Source organism: Carcharodon carcharias, chromosome 21 (assembly GCF_017639515.1).
Source record: "Carcharodon carcharias isolate sCarCar2 chromosome 21, sCarCar2.pri, whole genome shotgun sequence".
Lineage (NCBI taxonomy): Eukaryota > Metazoa > Chordata > Chondrichthyes > Lamniformes > Lamnidae > Carcharodon > Carcharodon carcharias.
This window is the reverse complement of record NC_054487.1, coordinates 4,456,267-4,481,639: the sequence shown is the minus strand read 5'-3', so window position 1 is coordinate 4,481,639 and position 25,373 is coordinate 4,456,267.

Here is a 25,373-nt window from a genome sequence, read left to right as displayed (position 1 = left end):
GCATGCAGCAAAGCTACTTCACAGTAGGGAGAGCTCACAGTTATTTTGCTTTGAGTTTACCCTCTGCTGTGTGTCTTCATGACTAGAATGTCAGAGAGAGAGACTGGAATTACGACAATTTTGGCGGGAAGACATAGCTTCTCAGCGACTTAGTTTATGCGTCCCTTACAAGTAGCTGCGCTCTGAAGTAGACGTTGTGCATTTCAATATTACATTTCATTCCGGGCGTGTCTGGAAATAATTAACAACACATTAAGAGTATATTGTGCTGCTTTAAAAAATACATCCCGAAGCGGTAAATGTATTTTTGGTCTCGCCAGCATCTGACTGACTCTTAAGAAATAAGATAATGGATAGGCTTTGCTGACAGATGCAGTCTTTGCGTGAAATTGTTGGGACTCAAGTTATTTATTTCGTGTGGAGGTATGTTAATAGCTGGAAGGAAATCACTTTATGGTAGGTTAGTATAATTGGTTGCCCTGACGCTTTACAGTTGGCTCGAATGAATTTGCCTGCAGCATTGCAGCGAACGCCAGGCATGGGCCAAAGTTGACAGAGATGTCACTGCTGGTCTGCAAGCGTTTCACTGTCTAGGGTGAAAGGTTCATTGTCATGATACCGACAGATATGTTGCACAGACGCGTTAAAAGGAGACGTTTGTCAGAACAAAAGACAGAAATTTTGCAGAGGCAAGAAGTATGAATGAAAAAAAAGATACAACCTGCGATGCCGCAAGGCAACACGGTCATATTCGAAATCACCTTCCGATATGACAGTAAAGGAACTACCACTGAACCTCTAATAATGTAATTGTAGAAGGACTGCAACAGAACTGAAGGACCAGATTTTTCCTTGTCTGGTTGGTTAATGCGGGATTAAACCCACGACTTTGCTGTTATTAGCATCATTCTCTAAGCACCTGAGCTAACTTGTCGAAAGCAGAAATTGCTAGAAAAACTCAGCAGGTCTGACAGCATCTGAGGAGAGAAAGACACAGTTAACGTTACGAGTCCGTATGATGCTGAAGACGTTTTTTTGAGAATTTTCTGTTTTAGCTTCAGATTTCCATGATCCGCAGTATTTTGCTTTTATCGAGGAGCTAACTGGTCGCCATCTGGATCAAATGCTTTTCAAATTCAGTCTAGAAGTGAGTGGAGAATTCAGCATTGTCCCTTGCTGACTGATCCCGCACAGGTTGGAAATCACGTACTTGCCCAGTCAAAATTTCACGTTACCAGCAAGCTGTAAGGATATGATTGCCCCAGAGCTGCTGAATGCGAAGCTTTTTGCAACGGATAAGTTCTCCTTCTGCCATATGTGGAAAATATTCTGTCGAAGGCAAACCTCAAACTGCACAAATTCTAGTCATCAATAGGCTGATATCTCAGGCAATCTCTTTTTTTCTATTCCTTTCATGGGATGTGGGCACGTCGCGCATGTGCAGTGTAAGTTGATCATTCACAATTGCCTTCAGAAGGATGCTAAATTTAAAGAGTATAACGACTTCAAACATTGAAGTAAAAACAGTATCAAAATGTTGCCATATCTCAAGGATGTTGCAACTGAAGCGTGTGGATTTCCTGGCAAATCAAAAGGAAGGTGCTCACGGTCACGCAAAGTCACGACGGGGGCTTCAACAAGCGATTACCGAATACCTGTTGAAATATAACTGTGGGGCTATCATTCGGGGGAGTTGCTGCCTCGCTCTCATCAACGACTTTAGGCGCTTAGAGCAAATTGGGAAAGCAGTAAACGACAGAACAATTGGCAGATCTACTGCCCTTGTGATTGATGTATCTATCTGAGTTAGACGCAAAGCATTGGATTCTCAGCCACATAGTTTATGTTTCGCTTCCAAATAGCTCAGCAATGATTTAAGCATCCTGGTGTTCGGTATTTTGTTCCGTTATGGCCGTGTTTCAATGCAATGAACAAGACTTAGGAGCCCGTTGTGCAGCATTTCTAACAGGCATAGAGAAGCAGCAAATGCTTTTTGGCCTCCCCAGCAGCTGACTGCCTGTAAGGAAATTTGATAACAAATAGGCTTTGCTGACAGATACCGTGTTTGCGTGAAATTGTTCGGAAGCGACTTACTAATTCGTGTCGAAGGCTGTTGATAGCTTGAATCCAAATGTGTTGGCTATAATGGTTGGTTGCGCTGACGGTTGCAAGTTGGCTTGAGTAAGTTTCTCTGTAAAATAGCACCGAATGAGGGGCATTGGTTCTGCAGACAGCGGTGTCACTGCTCGCCTGCACGTGTTCCGCAGTACAGCAGCAATTTATTTTAGACATGATGGCAACAGATTTGTGACACAGAAACAAATGACGAATTCATCAAAGAGGCAGAAATTTTCCAGACTCAAGACATATGAAAGAAAACCAGACACAATCGGAGACGCCGCAGGTGAACGCTGTTGTATTGGAAATCTTTCACCGATGTGACAGGGCAGGAATTACAACTCAACGGTGTGGATTATACTTACTCTAAAAGAGGTAAACCAGATGGGTTAGCACGATGATCAAAACTGCGATGTTGGCATTATCAGCAGCACGCTCTAACCACCTGAACTAAACTCCCTGGGTCTTGTCACGAGGTTTTCAAATTCAACAGGCCATGAGTGGAGAATTCAGCATATTTCCTTGCTGGCTGCTCACGCAAAGGCTGGAATCCTCGTTTACTTGAGTCTAAGTTTCAGGTTACCAGTGAGCTGGAAGGGTATGTTTTCCCAGGGGCTGCTGAATGATCTGATCTTCAAAATGCTGTTCAGCAACAGATATGCTCTCCGTCATCTGAATGTTGAAAATATTCTGCAGAAAGCAAACCTCATACTACACAGGTTTTTGTCATCAATAGGCTAATAACTCAGGAATCTCTCCTTTTCTATTCCTTTCACAGGTTGTGGGCATGTCGTGCATGAACAGTGTAAGTTCGTCATTCACAATTGCCTTCAGAACGATGCTAAATTCAAAGAGTATAAGCACTTCAAACATTGAAATAAAAATAATGTCAAAATGTGGCCGTATCTCAAGGATGTTGTAATTAAAGTGTGTGGATTTCATGGCGAATTAGAAGGAAGGAGCTCACAGTAAGGCAAACTCACAACGGGGGCTTCAACGAGAAATTTTCGACTGCCTGTTGAGATTTAAACTTGGCACTATATTTCGGGGGAGCTGCAAGGCGGGCACTGAAATTTATTTCCGCCTGGCCCTGAAACAATTACGCTAGGTGTTTAGCATAATTTGGGAAAGTGGTAAATGACAAGCTAACAAGTGATGTATTTATCTGAGTAACAGTCATACAGCAGCGCCACTTCACGGGCCACAGGGCAACATTGTAGGGGGAGCTCAATCTTATGTTTACTTGAGTTTACCCTCTGCTTGGTGTCTTGGTAACTAAGTCTCCGAGATTGGTTGGAAATTGAAGGGGGAGGCAACGGAATCCGAGGCGAAGAGGTTATGTGTCACCAATCAACAACGCGTAGTTATAATGCAAAGTTTTCAATTGCATTGCACTCTTTTGCTGCAAACACATGGGGAATTTCTCATCTGTTATCAGGCTGCATGATGGAGCGAATGGAGAACTTACTGTTAAAAGAGCACCCGAGCACCGACAGGGAATCCTGAAAACATCAGCATGAACGTTTTTTTGGAGATTAGTTTGTACCAATCGAGTTTCTTTTCTTTTCGTGGTACTTATTAACTATTTGGACATACATATAGGAAAAATCATGAAGCTTTCAGGCAATGTAACAAAATCTCTGTGTTTTATCGTGTGGAGGCAGAAAGGTATAAATTGATGGGCGGAGAAGTGCCAAATGGATTTTAACCCGGAGAAGAGTAATGTAATGCAGTCGCGGAGTTCAAACAGGTCGAAGGGAATACACAGAATCACACAATCACAGAGAGCAGAAGAGACCCTTCGGCATTTCGTGTCTGCACCAACAAGTGAGAAAAACCTGACCGACCTACCTAATCCCATTTGCCAGCATTTGGCCCATAGCCTTGAATGTTATGACATGCCAAGTGCTCATCCAGGTAATTTTAAAAGGATGTGAGGCAACCCGACTCCCCGACCCTCCCAATCAGTGCATTCCAGCCCTTCACCACTGTCTGGGTAAAAGCGTTTATCCTCACATCCCCCCGATACTTCCTGCCCCTCACCTCTATCCTATGTCCCCTCGTGACTGACCCATTACTAAGGGGAACAGCTGCTCGCTATCAACCCTGTTCATGCCCCTCATGATCTTGTACACCTCGATCCAGTCGTCCCTCAGTCTTCTGAGCTCCAACGAAAACAACCCAAGTCTATCCAACTTCTCCTCATAACTTAACTGTTTCATCCCAAGCATCATCCTGTGAATCTCTTCTTCACCACCTACAGCACAATCACATTCTTCCTATAATGTGGCGGCCAGGACGGCACTCAGCACTCCAGCTGTGGCCTCAGCAAGGTTCTGTACAACTCTAAAATGAGTGCTGAACTTTTGTAATCTATGACTCGATTGAAAAAGGGAAAAGCCTCATATGTCTTTATCACCAACGTACTTGATTTGGAGACAAAAGCAAAAATGAAAGAGTATTTCAAACAGAAATGGAAATGCAATAACGTGAACTCCAGAGGGAAAGTTTAGCAACGGAGGAGAGAGAGAAGGAAAGAGAAGGGAGACTCGTCCACTTTTGAGCCTGCCAACGTTCGTTCAAGTCTCTACCGATACCCTTGGCTCCCCCCATAGATTGCCCCATGGTGTACTCTTGCCCTGCTTATCCTCTTCCAATTGATATACCTATATAATAACATGCGATTTTCCCTACTTTTACCAGCCAGAGTATTCTCATAACCCCTGCATGCTCTGCTAATTGGTTTCTTAAGCACCATCCTGCAATTTCTGTACTCTAGTAATGCCTGTGCTCATTTGATCCCCTTGTAAGTACGAAAAGCCTATATTTTCCTTGTCATCGTAACCTGAATATCTCTGTGCATACAAGGTTCTCTGGGCTTGTTACTCCCTGCTAGCACCCGAGAAGGAATATGTTGAGCCTGTACCCTTCGCATTTCCTATTTGAACGCCCCCCACTTATCCTCTGTAGATTTCCCCACAAGAAGCTGTCCACAATCCACCTTTGCCAGATCCTGCCTTATTTTACGAAAATCCACTCCCACCTAATCGAAAATATTTTTTGCAATTTGTCTATTTCTTTGTCCATAACAAGCTTAAATTGTACCATGGTGTGCTCACTATCACTAAAATAATCCTCCTCCACCACCTCAGCCACCTGTTGGGCTTCATTGCCCAGAACTCGATCCAGCAATGCGCCTTCCCTTGTTGGATGCTCTACATATTGAGCCCTGTACACATTTCAAGAAATCCACTCCAGTCAGGTCCTTAACAATATATGTATTCCAATTATTTTTTGGGAAACTTGAAATCAACTAATATAATTTCCCTACTGTTATTATTTTTATACATCTCCGCGAATTTTGCACATATTTGCCTTTCAATTTCCCACTGACTATCTGGGGGTCAATAATAAACACTTATCAATGTAGCTGCCTCGTTTTTACTCCTAACCACTACCCACAAATCAACATTCGATGCCCCCTCCAAAATGTCATCTTTCTGTACTGCAGTAACTGACTCCTTAACTAATACTGCAATGCGTCTTTCTATTTTCCACCTCCCTTGGCTCGCCTGAAGATTCTATATCGGCGGAATTTTGAGCCGTCAATCCTACCCCTCCCTCAACCTCCTGTCTGTAAAGGTAACTACAGCATAATTCCACGCGTCAATCCTCACCCTTAGTACACTCGTTTTACGTTTAGTGCTGCTGGCATTAAAGTAGATGCCATCTAGGCATGCCTTTTTCCCTTGAGACTTAATGCAGGTATACTCCCTCTGAATTTATTGTTTTACTAAATTATGAGGGTCCCGAATCTGCTGACATTCTGTGTCCCTTCGCCTTGCTGAAATATTTCAAATGCTCCCACAAGCAGCAGCAATTCCTCCCAAAAGGATTTTAGCCCCGCACTGGTTTAGATGTAAACAAGACGGTTTTACAGGTCCCACCTTCCCCAGAAGCGGTACCAGTGATCAAGGAATCTAAAATCCTCCCTCCTGCAACAACTCTTAAGCCATGTACTCATCTTCGCTATCCACCTATCTCTGTGTTCGCTAGCACGGGCACTGGGAGTAATTGAAAGGTTACAACCCAGGATGTCTTGCTTTTTAGTCTACTGCCTAACTCCATGAATTGTTGATGCAACACCTCATCCCTCTTTACCTATGTCATTGGTGCCAACATGTAGCATGACCTCTGGCTTATCACCCTCCCGCTTCAGAATGCCCTGCAGCCTTTCAGTGACATACAGGACCCTGGCATCAGGGAGGCAACACACTATCCTTGAGCCACGTTGACGGCCACAATGGTGCCTATCTGTTCCTTGGACTTTTGAACTGACTATTACTTTTGCTCTTCGTCTCTTCCTCCCCTCCTGTACAGATAGGCTGCTTGTGGTGCCAGAAGCTGGCTCTGTCTACAATCCCTGGAGGAACTAGCGCCCTGATCAGCCTCCACAATGGAATATTGTTTGCAAGTGGGACCACAGGCGACTCCTGAACTACTTGCCTTTTTATCTCGGATGTCGTCGTGGTCAACATTTCCCTTCCTTCCTCAAGTCCCTTCAGCTGTGGTTTGACCTCTCTAAATGTGCTATCCATGATGCTCTGAGACTCGCAGATGTTCCATGGTACCCCCAGCCGCCGGTCTAGCTCTAAAACCCCAGCTTCCAGGAGCTGCAGTTGGACACACTTCCGGGACACATGCTGGACCCTGGCTCTAGAAATGTTCCCAGCTTCCCACATGGAGCACGTGGAGCACACCACGGATTTGAGCTCTCCTGCCATAACTTATCATTTTAAATTAAAGCTATTTTTTATCAATTACTCTAGGGCCCTTCTTTCCTGATCCTCATTATGTAGAATATGCAAATTATATAGCACAAGAAAGCTTAATCTGCAAGCGATAAAAGTAGCAAATACTGACCGGAACTTACCCACTGCTTACCAGTCATTCATGTGTTACATATATTTTGCCCGCATTCATTGATCTTCAAATTCTGTTTGCCTCTCCTCGTTAATCTATTATTCGCAGTCCATCCATTCTAAGGAGCTTAAAATATTCTTAAATTGTGGGAGTCATTTACAGAACTTTTTGAACTTATAGAAGCTGTTTGCTTTTATCCTTCATTTCCATGCTTAACATAAAACCCCTTGGCAGGACACGTCAAAGTAGACTAGGCTGGTATCAATGCACAATGTATTTAAGTTATATTAATGTGCAGTTTAAACGGTCATTTCAGAACTTTATTTTGGAAAAAAACAAGAAGAGAAGAACACAACCGTAATCTCCTTGCTGGGAATGAGCGGTGAGAATAATCGATTTAATATCTAATGCACTGGAATTTTTTTTTAAATCCACTCACTTCCAGACCCCAGAAGTGTCGAAAGTCGGCCTTGGGATCACTATGTGTTTACAGAAGTGTCGGGAAATCCAACATGTGTTCAGTATAATGAAAAAAAAACCAGAGTAAATCTATCATAGCTGATGAAGGGTGGTAAGTTAAACGTTCCTTAAATGAACTTGAACTTAACACTTCATAAGATTCTGCAAATAATATGTACACCTACTGCCAATGGTGGAAGCGAGAAAATGTAAACAAATAGCCCTCTGCACCGAGCATCTGAATTTAAAGCAAAAATCCCAGCACAGAGAGTTCAAAAGTGCAATTCAATCGAATTCCTAAAGAACTATCATTCATTGCAGCTGTAATCTGTAAGTTTTTTAATGGTGTGCTCAAATACATGTAATGTGGGGCCCACAAACCTATGTTGCCTTGTTTCAATGTCACGGAAGTTATTGAAATCTTTATGCTAACAGTTATGTAATACATTTACATGTGAATGGGAATAATTGTATAATATTATTTAAGTGTTCCCTTTCATAATCAAATTTTAATGTAGCATGCCACATGACATTCATTAGATCAACATCAATATTGGGCCTGAGTTTCCGGGCAGTGACAACCAGCGTCGGATTGACATTCCACTGCTATTTTCTTTCCATGACATTCGTGCACACTTCCTGTTCCTGTCGTACACCAGGGCAGGGGCGGATGCAAACAGACCAAGTGTCCACTTTTACTGCACCAGTTGCCATAAATCACATAAGTTTAAAGGTCCATCCACTTTAAAGCCGGGTGTTGGGAGGTTTGTCTGGCAAGTGTTTAGAATTTGTTCATCGGGGTGGGGGGCAGGGTACTGGGGACGTGGTCTGTCAGCCGGGGCGGAAGGAGTGGCGGGAAACCTGTTGAGGGTGGGGGAAAGCAGTTGGGGTAGTGGCTGAACAGGCCATTGGGGAAAAATGATTAGGCATTTCAGATGAAGGGTCGGGTCGTCGGGAGTTCCAGCAAACAGTGGTGCAGAGGGAGGGCCAGTCTGGGGGAGTAGGCAGACCGTCGTACACTCTGCGGGAGAGGATGGCGTAGTTGGGTTGGGTTGGCCAGTCGGAGTGGGGGATTTTTGTGGTGTCAGGTTGTCGGCGCTTCAGTTAGTCGAGTTGGAGGGATCGCCAGTTGCAAGGAGGCCGGTTGGGGTCAGTGCTGGGTGCAGCCTCGGAGGCGTGAGTGGTGTCCCGTGACTGTGGGGTAGATTGGGCAGGGAGGAGTCCCCAGGCGGTCTTGGGTGTGTGTTTTTGAGTGGTGGTCGTGGGGGCGATAGGGTCAAGAATTGGGTTTCATTGGTGTGGGTCCCGTGCCGGTCTTTGCAATAGTAAACCAGAAGTTAGAAATTATTATTTTTTTCTGGGTAACTATTGACGTAAGATGGTTAGAACCAGTGGAATTCTCCAATTTAAATTGCTGTTTCGGATGTTTCCCAGTGCAGGGAAATTGCCCAAAATAAATTTGACCTTCCAAGGCAATTTTTGTGCCACACTTACCTGGGAACCTCCGGGCAGGCGTGCGGGCGGGCGGGAGGTGGGGTTTGGAGGTGGGGTTTGGGGAGGGGTTTGGTGTGGTGCGGGTTCCAAGCTCACCTCTGTGGTTTACCCGTGTACACTGCTCTGGAACTCGGACGTTAGGGGCCATGGAATCCAAGCTCTACCAACTTGCGTGGTATCCAGACTTTGTGACAAGTTGTGATGAAATGAAGTTGACTTTTATTGTAATTGTCGCATTCCAACTTAACTGCATACTGTGACCAGCATTGCTCGGGGGAAGGTTGGGACATCTGGCAGAATTGGAATGTTACAAGAAAATGAAGAATGGGCCTCACTATCGGGTGAAGATGGGTAAGTGGCGTCAAAAAACTCCTTCTACACAACCTGATAGATCAGTAGTTGCTGGGCTTATCCTTGCACGCTTTTTTGAGCAAGGGTGTAATGTTTTCAATTTTCCAGTCGCCGGGCACCACCCCTGAGTTTAGGGAAGACTGAAAAATTATGTCATCTGAAATAAATCTCTCGATTCCCTCAGTCACCCTGGATGGAAATCATCCTGTCACGAAGCTTTGTCAACTTCAAATGCAGACAGCTTCTTCAACAACTCATTTTTATCAATGTTATCCCTTTCCAGTGACTGAATTTGATTCTCTTTCACCGTGCCTTGGGCAGGATTTTCATTCTTGGTTAAAAAAAAATATTCAAAATATTAATTAACTATCTCAGCTTTGCCCACAACCTCGATGAGTATAAAACGTCTTTTTGGTCCCTAATCGGCCCTAATCCTCCTTTTAAGGAGGAACAAGCTGTGATAGATCAGGGATTTCATGCCAAGAGAAAGACTGAAAATGATGAACAGGCAAGGGCTATTTGGTCTGAAAGCCAACCGCACAAATTCAGTTCACAACTGTCAGGCCATTCAGGGGGATAGAATAACTGGAGGGATGCAAAAATAATAGGACGAGCAGGGAAAACTACTGTAGAATATAAGAACTCATTTAATGTCAAGAACGATGGACAAGCAGTGAAGGTTATGGACTGGGAGAATGGAGTGCCCGAGTGGAAAATAAGGACTTATAACTCCAGTCAGAACAATGAGTCGGACAATTAATCCCAGTTGAGGAAGCATTCAGTAACGGTGTTAAGGCTCTCTGCTAGGGTATACAGGGGATGTAATAGTAGTAATCTGGAAAGACTTCCAGAGAGGAGTGGTGACCATGTGTAAAGTGTGCAACACTGCAGAATGGAAAATAGAGAACCATCCTGACAACATCATAGAAGCAGAAGCCGCCATGGCCGAAATGTTGTTGCAGCAGCTAATAATTTATGGGATAATGTCATATGGGAAGGTAAACAGAAATAGTTCGAGAGGTGGAGGGAGGGAGTTTGGCAAGGTTTTCATGATCCCCAATAGAGGCGAACCAGCATTATCACCTAGATAAATCCACAGTGGAAACGTCCCAGCAGATGGAACTCATAAGGCCAAGACTAGGTTAAGTACGGGTAGTTTGAAGAATTCTTAGGAGATAAATAGGTCAGAGAAAAAAATGTAATCCTCACGTTTTTATTTATTTATTTATTTCAGGTTCAACAGCATGAAAGTCAATAGATGTAGGTGCTGCCGAGATTTCACTCCCGGAAGTGGGAGGAAAACTTTGGAAGTTACTAAGTGAGTCCATGATTTCAACAATTCTTCCAGAGTACAGTGCATTTCAGTTTGATCAATTTTGTTTAAGTTGGGATGTCTCCAAATGAACTGGATAAATAAAACTGCAATGTTTTGTTGCTACCATGGCGGGAAATTGATGATCATCTTTATGCTGCATGTTGACCCCTTCCTATTGGATAGCGAGTTTCAAATCAATGTTATTGTCAAGATTCGAACGGAATTTAACTTTGAGAGACATGGAGAGAGTGCACGAAAGCCCTCGAGGGACAGAGGGAGATAGAAAAGGCATGTTGGAGCAGGGATGGAAGGAGGAAGAATGATGGACAGGGAATATGTAAGAGATGGGAAGATAGCGAGAACAAGATAATGAGATATTCAAGGAATATTGAGAGAAATAACTGAAGAGAGAAAAATGTAACAGGAAAGGATTTTCGAGACAGATAGAGAGTGTTAGGAACAAAGCGACCGATAAAAATATGAGAGAGAGAGAGAAAGGGTCTCAATGCAGAGACAGGCTGACAGAGAATAAGAACCAGAAGGAAGGAGAGATTTTGAGCAAGAGAAAAGATAAAAAGGCAAGAAAAAGAGGCAGCCTAAAATAAATGTAAAGCGAGAGAGAGTGTCTCAGCATGAGAATAAATCGTGGTTGAAATAATCGTACAGACAGTGAAAGACAGAGGGAGCAAAGGCTGGCTGGAGAAAGTGAGGGGGAAAATAATAAGAGCATTAAAGGGACGCGGAGTGACACGAAGAGACAAAGCTGCCAGCGACAGAAGGAGAGAAAGATAGCGAAGCAGAGAGAAAGGAAGGTACAGTGTTAAATTGTTCGAGAAACAAAGATTTTGGAATTCAGAGAGAAAGCGAGGGGGAGATTGAGATACAGAGAGAGAGAGAGAAAGAGACAGAAATAGAAACAGGGACAGAGGCAGTGTGAGAGTGTTTGAGAAGCAGCGATACAGATATTCAGAGAGCAAGAGAGAGAGAGAAAGAGAAAGAGAGAGAGAGAAACGGCTCAGACAGGATAAGTTGAAAACAGCCTATACTTATTAAACGTTGTTCTGATAGTAAAGGTTTCCAAGACTCTTCACAAAAGAGATGGAGAGCAAAATCTTTACACAAATCTAAGGCAATATTAGGATGGAGAGATTGATTCTAAGGCACGTCCTCTACGAGAGAATGAAATGGGCGGAGAGGTTTATGGATAGAATTCCAGAGCTTTCGGCCAGACAGCTGAAGTCATGGCCTCCAAAAGTGGAGCAATTTAAAATAGTAAAATACAGAGGCCCACAATGGGAGTGTAGAGATACCCTGTAGGGTTGGAGTGGCAGGAGGTTATTACAGAATTATGGAGAGTAGCATGGGCTGGGGGATGTTACAGACTTAGGGAAAGCTGTGGGGGCTGGAAGACGTTACAGAGATGAGGAGAGTTGCTGAGGCTGGAATAGGTTACAGAGATAAGTAGGGTTGCCGGGACCGAAGGAGATTACCGAGGTGGGGAAAGCTGCATGGCCTGTAGGAGGTTACAACAATAATGAGGGTTGTAGGGGCTGGACAATGATGCACAGATAGGAAAAGCTTCAGGTGCTGGGCGAGGGTACAGAGTGTTGTAGAGGCTGTAATAGGTTACAGAGATCGGGAGGGTTGAATGGTCAGGTGAAGGTTTCAGAGATAGGGAGGGTTAAGGCTGCTGGAGCAGTTTGCTGAGATATGTAGTGTTGCAATGGCTGAATCAGCTATAAAAATATTGGAAGTATAGGGGTGCGGTCCTTTGCAGAGATGAGCGGACTTGTAGCGAATGCAGCAGTATGTTTCCAAGGTAGGGATTGTTATTGCGGCTGGAGGAGAGTACAAATTTGAATTGTTTCATAGGTGCTGGGCGTGTTACAAAGTGATAGGAGAGGCGGTTTTAGGGATTGGAGCAGCTTATTGCTCTTGACAGTTTTGCAGAGTTCGATAAGTTTAAGCATATAAGGAGGAGCTTTGGTGTGAAGAGCTTTGAATGCATTTTTCAGCTTTTTGAAATCGAGGTTTTGACGGACGGAAAACCAGACAGAGAGCAGAGGGGAAGATTGGACTGCGGGACCTAGTGTGAGTTCATCACAGGTTTTGCTGATGTCGAGTTTATAAGGAACGGGGGTGTGGGATACACAGTAGGAGACTTCCTAGAATTGCATTGTAACAATCATGTTTGAGGAAATAATGACATGGGTGAGGGTTTCAGCTATTGCTGAGCTGAGACGGGAAGGGAGTCAGGCAATGCTGTAGAGGTGAATAAAGGTGATGGTGCAAATGTCTAGTTCCAGGCGGTGGGTGGATGGCAGGACGGACAGAGGGACAGATGGGCAGATAGATAGATAGATAGATAGAAAGATAGACAGATAGATGAAGAGATAATTAAATAAACAATGCATTAGCCAAAGCAGATTTCAGACATTTTCAGCATTTTTCTTTTGCAAGAAATCGTTTTGTTTTCTCTTTCAGAAATTGTAAGGAGTTTAGAATCGCAGCAGAGGAGGTTTAGGAGAAACTATGGCTGCTGTTCTACTTCCTGTCCTTGGGGGAACGTTCTGACTGTCTCCCTGCCTCCTCAAAGTGCGCTCCTCCGAATGTCCGCTTTTGTCCTGTGTTCACTGCTCTCTTCCCCGCCTGACAACTGCTGTTAATTTACTCCTGGACTCCATGTGCCACCTATCGCCATTGTCCTGCTGACCACTGGCATGTTTGACTCCGTCTGCAGAGTCACTGCAGCTTATCCTAAAATTTCACGTGCGTTTGTCCTGCTGCTCCATATTATGTCTGTTTACTGCTGCTCATTTATTTCTGGTTCTCTGAATATCTGCCCTTTATCCTAGCTCATTGCTGTTCGACGTAACCGGTACCTGCTGCTAACTTTCGTCTCATCCTCCTTCTCCCTAGCCCCCTTTGCCCGTCATTAACATCTCTCTGATGTCTATTAATCCTCCAGGCTCTTTCCTTTTGGTCCACTGGCTGTCGCTTCTTGCCCCATAACTCTGTATCTTTAAGGTGCTCTCAAGTTTTTTGATTATTAATTAATTTAATACTTGATATAACCATATATTTCACAGCGCTCTTCAACTGCTCTCTGAACTTGGACTGAGTCGCCAAGTAAATAAATGTGTTTGTGCAGCAACTAAAATTCCGTAGAATATAGGCAATGTTTTCAAAGATATAAAAAGAATAATTATCTAAGCCATTTGCAGCATCAAAGAAATATAAAATATACACCAACCACAGGAGTATGAAGCTGCCCGATATAGTGAAGAGTAGTATCACAGACCTCCTTCTGCTCTCCATCTCCGGATCACTGTGATTCTCTCCCTTACTCTGACCCCGCAGGCCTTTACGGACTCGACTGGACACTAAAATGTGTCTGACTGTCAGAGCGTTGAGCAACAGAATTACACCAAATGGTATCAATGGGGTTAAAATCTTTTCAAACTTTCTAAATCCAATCCATCGAGCATCAATAAAATAATTTGGCTTATTAGAGCACAACCATGGTACATTGTGGACGATCCTCCTCGTTTTAAATATAAAGTAGATGGGAATGTTTTTTTAAACAGAGTAAAATGCCGGTTGTTGCTAGGACAATAGACGCAGTTTTCCTGCTGCAATATTTAGATTTTAACCTCGGGCAGCAAATGGCGACAAATCGCTCAAAAGTGAAGGCAACGGTAAACCAGACAGAACAGTCTGTAGCTGCATGGAGAAGGACATAACGAACACTACACACAGGGGTGATGTCCATGAAATTTAATGGGAAAAAATAATCACTGATTTGGTTGAGTATAACTTCATTAATAAGGACCATGAGATCCGCCGATGCCATTGCCACCAAGTAGCAAGTGGTGCTGGTGGAGAGGCCACAACTTCCACGGGACAGGATCACGATTGCCACCAAATTAACTGTAAGAGAAAGGAGGGAAGATAGACCTTAAATTGCTGGCATATATCCTCTTTTTCTGAGGATGAAGAATTGAATTTAGCATCAAAACTTTGTGGGTTGGGATCGCATCAGAGATTGGTCAACCTCAATCATGACCTCTACTCGCCTGCAACCAATACATTTCCTGGCTTCTTCCTAGACTGTTAGCACTCCCTCAGAGCAGAGAACCGCATTCACCATGGGCCACTCCCTATGATTGTGGTACCAAGACCATTGATGCATGAAAGGTTTAAATTGAGAAAGAGCTTTAATGAGATGATGCAAATGGGTTCACTGCACAGGTGTTCATCCCTACTAGGATATCTCTAAAATAAAAGAGCCAATGCTTTATTTTATAAAATCTTGGTGAAACACACTTAGCATACTGTGTATGGTTCTCGTATTCACATTACAAAACAAAGATCGACTCTTTGGGGCAGTTGCACAATAATACCAAAACTCAGAGGTGAGACAATCCATATAAAGCCACTAAAGTATTCAAGAGAAAACGTTTTACTCCGAAAATGTTGAGAATGTGAATTTGTTACGACATAGAGTGTTTGATGTAAAATTATTTGAGAAGTAGCCAAGTTTTACATGTTTGAGGCAGGGATGGAGTTTAGATGACGTGGAATTTCAAGAGCCTCGTGCTGAGCATGAAGACTGACTTTACCCAATTGGGACGAATTTCTGTGTTTCTAAATGTGTAACTAGAGTATTAACTATACATATATATCAGATTATTTTCCATAATATTGAAAAAGATTATATATTAAAGCACTGCACTCGTGACCCATAGATTATCTGTACCATGTGTTGGAAGAAGGTTAATCAGTAATAGAATTGCTGTCATTACCTTTACTTTGACTAATGCATGATGGTTTCCCACACTAAGCACAACTTTAAAAAGGCAGATACTCCAGGCAATATATGCTCACTGCCTTCGTGTGTTGCACTTCTGTTAGTAACCCACACAGTTCAATTTTAAAGAAACAAATAGTCCCAGTAATACACGCTTTCTGGGGTCTCGTGTTCCGATCCAGTTAGTCAGCACATACAATACAATATGACATTGACACATACCTCCGGTTACACATTTGTCTCAGGAGTTTCTCATTTTCACTTTTGATTCAACAGGACACAACATTGTGTTGAATGCAATCACTTTATCATATAAAGTGCCTGTGAGCTGGAAACAGTTTATACAACAAGATATAGCTGCACAGTTTCAGGAGGTTTAATTACTGCAATTATTTAATCAGGAATTCAATTCTAATTGCACCGTGTGTGTACCAACACCACACGGACTGCAGCATTTCATGAAGGCTGTTCGCCACCAGCTTCTGAAGGGCAACTAGGGATAGGCTTTAAATGCTGTTATTGGCAGCGAAGCACACATGTAGTGAGTGAATATGAAGAAAAGATTGAGTGCCCGTATTGCCATAACAATTCGACACAATGTAACATAACCATTCGCAGAACAATAGCAAAAACCAGGTCACGTCCAAATTCACTCAACACCTTTGGTTTTATATACTTACCAGGAACACCAACTATAGCAAGGATTATATAGGATATGTTCCAGGCCCATTGAATAGGTTGATGCATTTTCTGTGTGAAGTGATTCTGTTCGTTGGCGCAGCACGCAATGGCTCTGAGTTAAAACCTCATGTGATACATCCCCAATGCATTTAATTTATATTCTCCAGGATCTCCACGGATGGATTCACTTTGCAAACTTGTTCAACATTTTTTTTTTCTCTCAGATTTTGAACAAATAGATTACGACACCTGTGTTAATTTCTTGCTGAGGGATTAGATGCAGCAATGAGATTTAATGTGGCGACGCCCGACCTCATATGCTGGAAAAATCTGAATGTATTAAAGAGCAAATCTTATTTTGAAACTGTGTTAAACAGCAACAGGAACGTCTCTTCAAACATCATGACTCCCAGCTCTTGATCTCATATTGTTTCAGAGAGGACATTCAATCTAACTGATCATTCAGTAATTGAATTTTTAACTTCAGAATGTTCTATCCGGTCTACTCCTCTGTAATCTGGAATGTGGCTGCTCTGTTTAAATGTGGTGATATTGTTGATAAATCATAGAATCAATACAACTCGCAGAATGTCTGCAAACTTGCAGTTGGCTCTTTTGCATGCCTTGTCTTATTAACATAATAAGTCCCACACTCTCAGATAATACCAAAGACTGACACAAACAGAATAAATTGCACATTCACAGCTAGTACCAGAGGGTTTTATTTACAGAATCAATCCCACACTCACAGAGAGGTCCAGGGACTGATAGTTACATAATCAAACCCACATTCACAGGTCGTATAAGAGGCTGATATTTGTAGACTCAGTGCCACAAAAACAGTTCGTACCAGAGTCTGATATTTACAGAATTAACCCCACACTTACAAACTGGACAAATGACTGATATTTAGAAAATTAATCCTACATTCACAGGCAATACCAGAGTCTGATATTTAAAGACTCAATCATACACTCAGAGACAGTACCAGAGACTGATATTTACATTGTCAATCTCACATTCACAGATACTACCAGAGGCCAATGTTTACCAAATCAATCCCACACTCACAGAGAGTGCAAGAAACTGATACTTACAGATCCAGAGATTCAATCCTACATCAAAAATAGTACCAGTGACTGATATGTATAGAATCAATCCCACACTCACAGTGAGCAGCAGATAGTAACATTTACAGACTCAGTCCACCACCCAGGGATAGTGCCACAGGCTTATATTTACGGAATAAATCCCAAACTCACAAGATGTACTAGTGACTGAATCAAATCAATTCCACTCTCACAACAGTACCAGAGAGTGACATTTACAGAATCCCAAGCTCACAAATATTACCAGTGTCTGCTATTTACAGAATCAAAGTGATTCTTTCACCTTATGCTATTATGACAGGTGCCCAGATTAAGCAGTGCCTAGCTTTTTGAACAATGAAACAATCCCGGCGCATGAATCAATACTCAATTATCAAACGGGAAGCAGCAGAGGGAACAGAGTCAGAGAATCAGTGCATGTCACTTATTCTGAATAATTCTATCACTGCTCCACGCTGCAGTTCACGGGAACACGTCATTACCAGCAATAAGGAGCAATACTGAGTGATATTTTAAATGGAAGGTACCTGCAGGCTCGATATCTCTTTATTTAATTTCGACAAGCGTCGTTCTCGGAGTAGAATCACACCGAAAATGGTCAAATTCAGCTCAAACTGCTGATTTCGGAGGATAACATTCAGCATATTGCGAAAGGCGGGAATCGGACGGGGACTAACTGTTCCAAAGGAGGATATGCTCACCACTGCACCAACATGACAGGCTGTATAAACCCCATCTAACAAAATTTCTCAAGGTAGTTGACAAGAGCGTTTTCGATTAAAATTAACACAAAGTTGTTGTTGTCCCACAGGAGGGGATATTAGGTCAGATGACAAAAGTTTGGTTAATGCATAGATTTTAAGGAGCATGTAAAGGTGAGAGGGAGCTAGAGAACTGGAAACTTATAGGGAAGGGCACCAGAATATTAGACTAGGTCAGCTGAAAGCACGACTGTCAATGCTGTAGGGATCAAAATTGAGAATGTTCAAGATGGCAGAAGGGCATGAATCTAGAAGATTTGTTAGACTAGAGGAAGTTACAGAGAAATTAAGAGCGAATTGATGGAGGGGAATCGAAGTAAGGATGCGGGTTATAAAATACAGCCATTGTCGTGCATCAACAGATTTGTGTAATAAAACGCTATCGATCACAGGTTTAAAATGAAACCACCAATTGCCATGTACTGAAGGGACATCTGAGCTTCCGACATCCTTTGTGTGTGGGAACGTTTCCTATTTTCAATGTTGAAACATGTTTTTTTTAAAATATGGCCCTTATTCCCAGGTTCCAAGTGAATGGGCATAGTTTCCAAATACATGAATCACTAAAGAAGTTGGTTTGATGATCAGGAAGTGATGACCAAGGGAAAGAGGATGTAGGTATTTATTGAGGGAGAGTTGAATATAAAAGTAGTGAAGTTTTACTGCAGCTGTACAGGAGTTTGGGCAGAGCATGTCTGGAATTCTGTGTACAGTTCTGGCTTCCGTATTTGAAATAAAATGCATTAATTCGTCTTGAAACAATAGTATTTTCCAGGTTATCATAAGCTTACATTTTTATGTATGGTTCTGTGTGTGACTGAATTAATTGAATTCCAAATAGGTGGGCTGCAAGAATGAAATTATCAAAATAATTTCAGTGTAAAAATAAGCAGAAATGCTAGTGGAAATTTGGACGAGGGCAGTGTGTAAACTGGGAAGGAAAATTGCATTTTTGACCAAGTGCAAAGGTGGTTGTGTTTCAAAGGGATGGTAGGCTGTATACAAATAAAGAGGTAAATAGGGCTAAGATATTATGTTTGCTTTTTTTTCCCAAAACGATAGAGGCGATATTGACTATGTGAAAGATTTTTATGGTAAAAGTATTATGGTAAAAGTAAATGTCTAAAGAGCAATGGAATTTACAGAATAAAGAAAGAGAAAAAACACATATAAAGAGGCATGGAAGTCTATATAGGGGGTGTGGCCGTGTGATATTGAAAGTTACACCGTGTGAAGCAGTCCTTGGGTAAAACCATCCAACAACTTTAGCAGAGGTCTGCTGTGTCCAGTAAAAAAAAAAAAGTTGGGTGAAAAGCTTTTGGAAATCCACTATCGAGTTGTTGTTGTGGTAACCGTGTTTGGTTTGATTTTGCTCCTTTAATCTATTTTCGACTGTTGCCTTATAGGGGAAGTGGAGTTGGCAGCTTGCTTAATTCAGAATTTTGGGAACTGCTAAGGCTAAATAACAGTCCAACATTAATCCTGTGCGTGTTTATATTTTCATTTTTTTTCCTTTTGTTATTCAATGCATTAACTTGATTTTAAAATGTCTAAAAGTGTTAGTGGAATCAATTCCTCTGAGTTCAGTGCATAAGGCATCATATCATAAATACAAATTGCAAGATCGTTCTGATAGAGTGGCCAAGTTTCTTCTGTGGATTACGTCCAACTGGCACATATTGCATGGATGCTATAACAAATGAATATGAAGCATTTCAGAGAAAATTCACTCAATTCATTCCAATGATACCAGGTTTAAGTTATGAAGACAGTTTGGGCCTGCTCTCATTGGAGTTCAGAAGAAGGCGAGGTGATCTTATTAAATCAAACCCGATCCTGAGATGACTTAATTGGGTGCAGACGAGAATTAATGGACACAGTGGAGAAAGGAGAGGTCTCCATTTTAAGATGTGATAAAGATTTTGTTTTCTCCCCGAGTGGCATTCACCTGTGTAACTCTGCACCCAACTTCCCGGAACTCACCCCCACCTCACTGCTCCCAAACACTCAGCGTGAACCACCACCCCTCCCCCAACGAGCAACCTCCTCCAAAAGTATTAGGGATTGGGTAATTGAATTTATTCAAGGCTAACTAAGACTGATTTTTGATTGTGAAGGGTCATGAAGGACACAAAGCCCCGTTGTGTTGAGACCACAATCAGGTCAGCCATGATATTCTCGAATAGCAGAGCAAGCTCGAATTGCTGAAGCACCTACTCCTGATCGTAAGTCCTTTCATACCATGTTTTTGTTTGTCCATATGTTCCCCTTAACTATTCAAACTTGGTTCAAATTGCTATTTCAATCATAAGCGAGAGCTTGGTTAAAGGGGCAGTCGTTCTCTTAATTGTGAGGACCAGGCTTTCGTTTAATGTGTGCAATTGAGGGGACCTTGGAAGGTTTTCAAGGGACAAAAAGTGATGCAAAGGGAATAAAGCTGAAATATTGGTGAGGAGAAAAAGTGAGGGACTGGAGTTCATGTCCGTTACTGCCAAGGATTTTCTAGTTAGTGCAGTGCCCAGGAAATAGAATATAAAGACAATCGTGTTGTTTACTTACTCATTATTAACTTCTGCCTCAATCAAGCCGTGGTGCTTGCATGCCGATTGGATCACACGTTAGCCATTGGTGTAAAAGGTGATACTATTTGATAATTGCTGGTTCGAGGCCTATTGTTTATATGGCAGATAAATCTAGCCCAACTGAATGAAACCAAACCAGATTAGCGTTCATTAGCGAATGATCCTGAATCTCCTCCAAAACGTTTCCAGGTTATTTGGGAAAAATGCATTTCAAGCAGTTTTCGGTGTTGGTTGCTCTCTTATTTTTACATGTTGTTCACTTTCTAACAATTCAACGTTAAACAATTGATCTCAGATATATTACTTGTGTTGCTAAATGCTGTGTCAAATTATTAAATTTAATGCATTTTCAACTCAAGAAGCTGATCGAAGATCATAATCATTCCAAAATTAGAGGCTACAACCAGTGTTTGAACGTTCACACTGAAATCCATCTACAAAGCTCATGATAAACAATTTACCCCTTGACCACCACAGCTGCCAAATGCAGCCTTGTTACTTGAAATATATTGTTTGTACAAACCATCAGGCAATAATCCAGAATCATTCATTTATCAGCTTTTTGTCTTGATACGTTTTTAATCTCCCAATCTATATAGAGATGAAGCTTTGTTAACAGAGAATCCCACCGTTCAGAAGGAGGCCTGTTGGCCCTTCCAGTCTGTGCAGGATCTTGAAAAGAGTTGTCAGATTCTTTGAACAATTCTACTCCCCCCTCCCCCCATTACCCTCTGAATTAGTTTTTTTGACGTCCATTTTGAATATGATTCCACCATCCTGTCAGTTAGAAAAACAAATAGTGTAGCTGCTGAAAATATGAAATGAACTGAAAATGGCGGAGTTTCTCAGAATGTGAGCGAACTTCTCTCGAGAAAAAACAGAGCGAATGTTTGAGAGATGATTTCTTATTATAATGAAGGAAGGTATAAATATAATAGTTGGGAAGTACAAAAGCGAAGGCCTGTGAGGCTAGCAGGTAGCAAACAAATAGTTTCATGGTCGGAGAGCAAGGAGAATTGTAATGATTATAATAAAGAAACAAAACATGTACCTCAGTTCACATGGTCGAATGTCTTGATGAGATCGCTAAAGACACTGTACAGTAGTTTCCTTTGTTTCTGGCATTCTGCTTGCAGATGCCGGACTGAGAAGGGCATGACAATTGTAGAACTTCCAGTTCTGAAACCACACTTGAATTCAACCAAGATCTGCAGCCTGACAAGGGAAACTTGGGCACGTAGCTTTCACATGATGTTCAGCAGGCAGAAACCTCGGTAGTTTTTTGCAATCAGTGTGGTCGTCCTTGTTCTTGCACAGTTTCACAATATATGTATTGTGCATTTGCTTGGGCACTTCCTCCTCCCTGCAGCAGAGACCCAGAATTTCGTGCAGCTGCTGTAGGGATGTTTATTTTCTTGTGCTTTTTGAGTTCTCGTGAGAAAACATCAACACCTGGAGATTTGCTCATACCAAGTGAATGAATGTCATTGAAAAGCTTCTCCAGTTTGATTCAATATCCAGCTCTGCTAAGACACGCTGGATTTCTATGGTGCCTAGATCTTCTTTGGTGACAATGCTTCCCTGAAAATCCTACCCAAGGTAATGTTTCACCATCTCAGCAAGAGCTAATAGCAGTCAGTGATGATTTCTCCTGCATTAGATTTTAATGGAGCCATGATTTCTGTTGAACGACAACTCAATATTCTATTGAGGTTTAACTGCCCAACAGAATGGTGGACTTTACTTCAAATGGTTCCTAGGGAAATCCGAATTTGGTGGACTTGGACACTGAATGTCTCTTGCCCAATCTGCTCTGCGTTCCTCTGAATCTGCAGTCTGTGCAGTGAGAGAGCAGCTTCCATGTTCGCTGCGAAGAGGCTCAGCTGAGAACTTGATGACTGAGAGGCTCTGCACTGCCAGGGGGAGATTTATGGATTTTGCTCTCTTTTTCGGAATTCCTGTCAGCCAGTAGTGTGGGCTGAAAATGAGAAGCAATGTAGCATATAAAAGCAGAAAGAATGTTAACTCTCTTAAAACACACCTTAGACATGCCTCGTCATCCTGTTGGACACACCTATTTGAATCAAAACGACAAAAAAAAACAGAAAAACAATGCGCCTACATCCAAGTGATTAAAAATAGACTAACTATTACGTTCAAACTAATCAATTAATGCTGCGGCCTGTTGATTTTTTTTCGTGAATATCATGTACTGGGAACGTCATCATAAGACCTATGTGGTTATAGAACGCGAGACACTCTATCCAAAGTTTTTTCCTGTTGACAGAATTGGAAGGGCACTTCCCCAAGACCGAGGGCGGCAGATTTTCATCCAAATGCATCCAGAAGAGAGTGATCTCATTCCGAAAATTCAGGGAAGAAAATTCGGAAGCTAATTCAAAATTATAAAATAAATGGTTATTTTTTCCCTCTTGCAACTCCTATGGCTTTGAATGAGGATGTGTTCATTGGAGAGAGTGCAGAGGATTCAATATTTCATTGCCTCCCTGAAAACTTTATTTGACGCGCGGCGACAAAAAAGAAGTTTTACATCTGGATGTTATCAACGTTCATGATGCACAAAAAGGTCCTTTCCCACTTGATAAATATTTGCTTCCACAGAGGCTATTCATAGTCTGAATGGAATTGACCTTCACTGACAAATACGGTCGAAGATGTTAGTTATTTTGTGAAATGCACTTTCCTGACTGGGCCACAGAGGTGAAAGCTCCCAATCCTCACTAATTGATTACCAGGAAACCATTCTGAAACTTAAGCGAACAGTGCAAATATAATTGAACCGACCAGAGCTCAGTTTGATGTCTTTTTGACTTTGTGTGATAGGTTTCATGACTCTGCTCTTTACAGGTTAACTTAGATGTATCTCTATTCTCTGTTCATTAACTCGCCTGAATCTGACTTCTTTCGAGGTTTATTTTTGTCTGTAAATTTATTTCTTCCTTAAGCTTCAATACTCAAAACACAAATGCATTTAGAAATAACACACAGGTACACAACACATATCCCGAATATATTATTGATACATTCACAATCCGTTTGGAAACAACACAATACATTTCATAAATATATATAGTTCGAAACTGACGTAAGCCAGGCCGGAGACACCAGCACAGCTGTGTTTAAAGGCTATAAAGTTGCTGTTTTTTTTTAGAAATGCGAAGAGAACTCATTTACATTATTCAAAAAAATTCCGTATTCCTTGTGCATTTGGATTTGAGGTGTTCTAAATTAAACATTTTGCAGGATAGGTTGAATCGAATAAATTACCTTCTCGAACTGTGTGCACAGGACGCACAGGGGAAAAAGGAAAGGACAGTGAACAGTAGAGACAGCGCAGATCAGTCAGAATTTGGGAGTCAGAAAAGAGCCCATATTGCTGGCACCACGTGTCATGTCGGCCTAATGTTTTCACCATAGTGAGGACAAATAGACCAGGGAGCAGGGAAGCAAAGGAAATTCTTCTCCCAGTACAAAGCTCCCTAAATTTTGATACGAAAAATAATTTTACAATCCTAATTTCGAGGCGGTCAAACTGAAGTTATAACCATGGCTGCCATTAGGGATTCGAAAACTGTCTCGAAATTTGCAAAGCAATCACTGACACCTTTGCTACGCCAGTGCATATTCCCAGCACCGTCTCTGTTTACAAACATCACCACAATCATATTGTTCATTTTATATACAATGTCAGGATGATTTTTTTTATTCATTTATGTGATATGAGCGCCGCTGGCTTGGCCAGCATCTATTGCCAATCCCGAATTGCCCTTGAGAAATTGGTGGCGAGCTGCCATCTCGAACCGCTACAATCCATGTGGTGTAGGTGCACCCAGACTGATGTGAGGGAGGGAGTTCCAGGATGATGATATCGGCCAATTTCTCATTACTCTGAGCAGCCTTTGCAGTAAGCATCCTGAAATAAATTAGTGTCTATATGGAGACCCTACCTGAAGGACGTAATACTTCCAGTGTATATGATAAAACGAGAGTGCACTAGACTCATGGAAAAGAAAAACTCAGTATTTGTTTGTGACAGGGAAATCATCTTTAACCAATTTATTATTCTTGTTTGAAGGAGAAGCGTGTGTGTGGATGAAGGTAGTCCTGTAGACGCACTGCATTTCCAAAAGGCATTTGATCAGGTGCCACATCAAAGGTATTTGCGGAAAATACATGGTCATGGTGTAGGGGGTCACAAAGTTACATTCAGAGAAGACTGGCTAGCTGTCAGTAAACAGCGAGTATGCATAAAAAGTCCTTAGTCTGATTGGCATGTTGTGACGAGTGGTCTCGCGCAGGGATATGTGCTGGGGTTTCATTTTCTTTACAATTTACATCAATATCTGGGATGAGGGGAATGAAGGCATTGTAGCTAAATCTTCATATAGCACGAAGATAGCTGGGGAAGTTGTGACGAAGTAATGAGGAATGTACAGATGGAAATAGGTGGCCTGCTAGAGAATGTGAAGTTGTTCACTTTGACCGGGACAATAAAGAAATATATATTACTTTAACAGTGAATGACTGCGGAATTCCAAGGTGCAGAGGGCTCATAAATTATGAACTTTTGGAGGCCTGATAAAGAACGTCTTCAAAACATTTCCAATTTCCTTCTAAAAGTATTCAAGAAATTATCTTCTATCACCTTTTCATTTAGAGCGTTCCAGATCCCACCTGCTCTGAGTGGAGTCTCTACGCCAGTCCTCTGCATATCTTCTGTCAGTGTAAATGCGGGATTTCTATGATGTG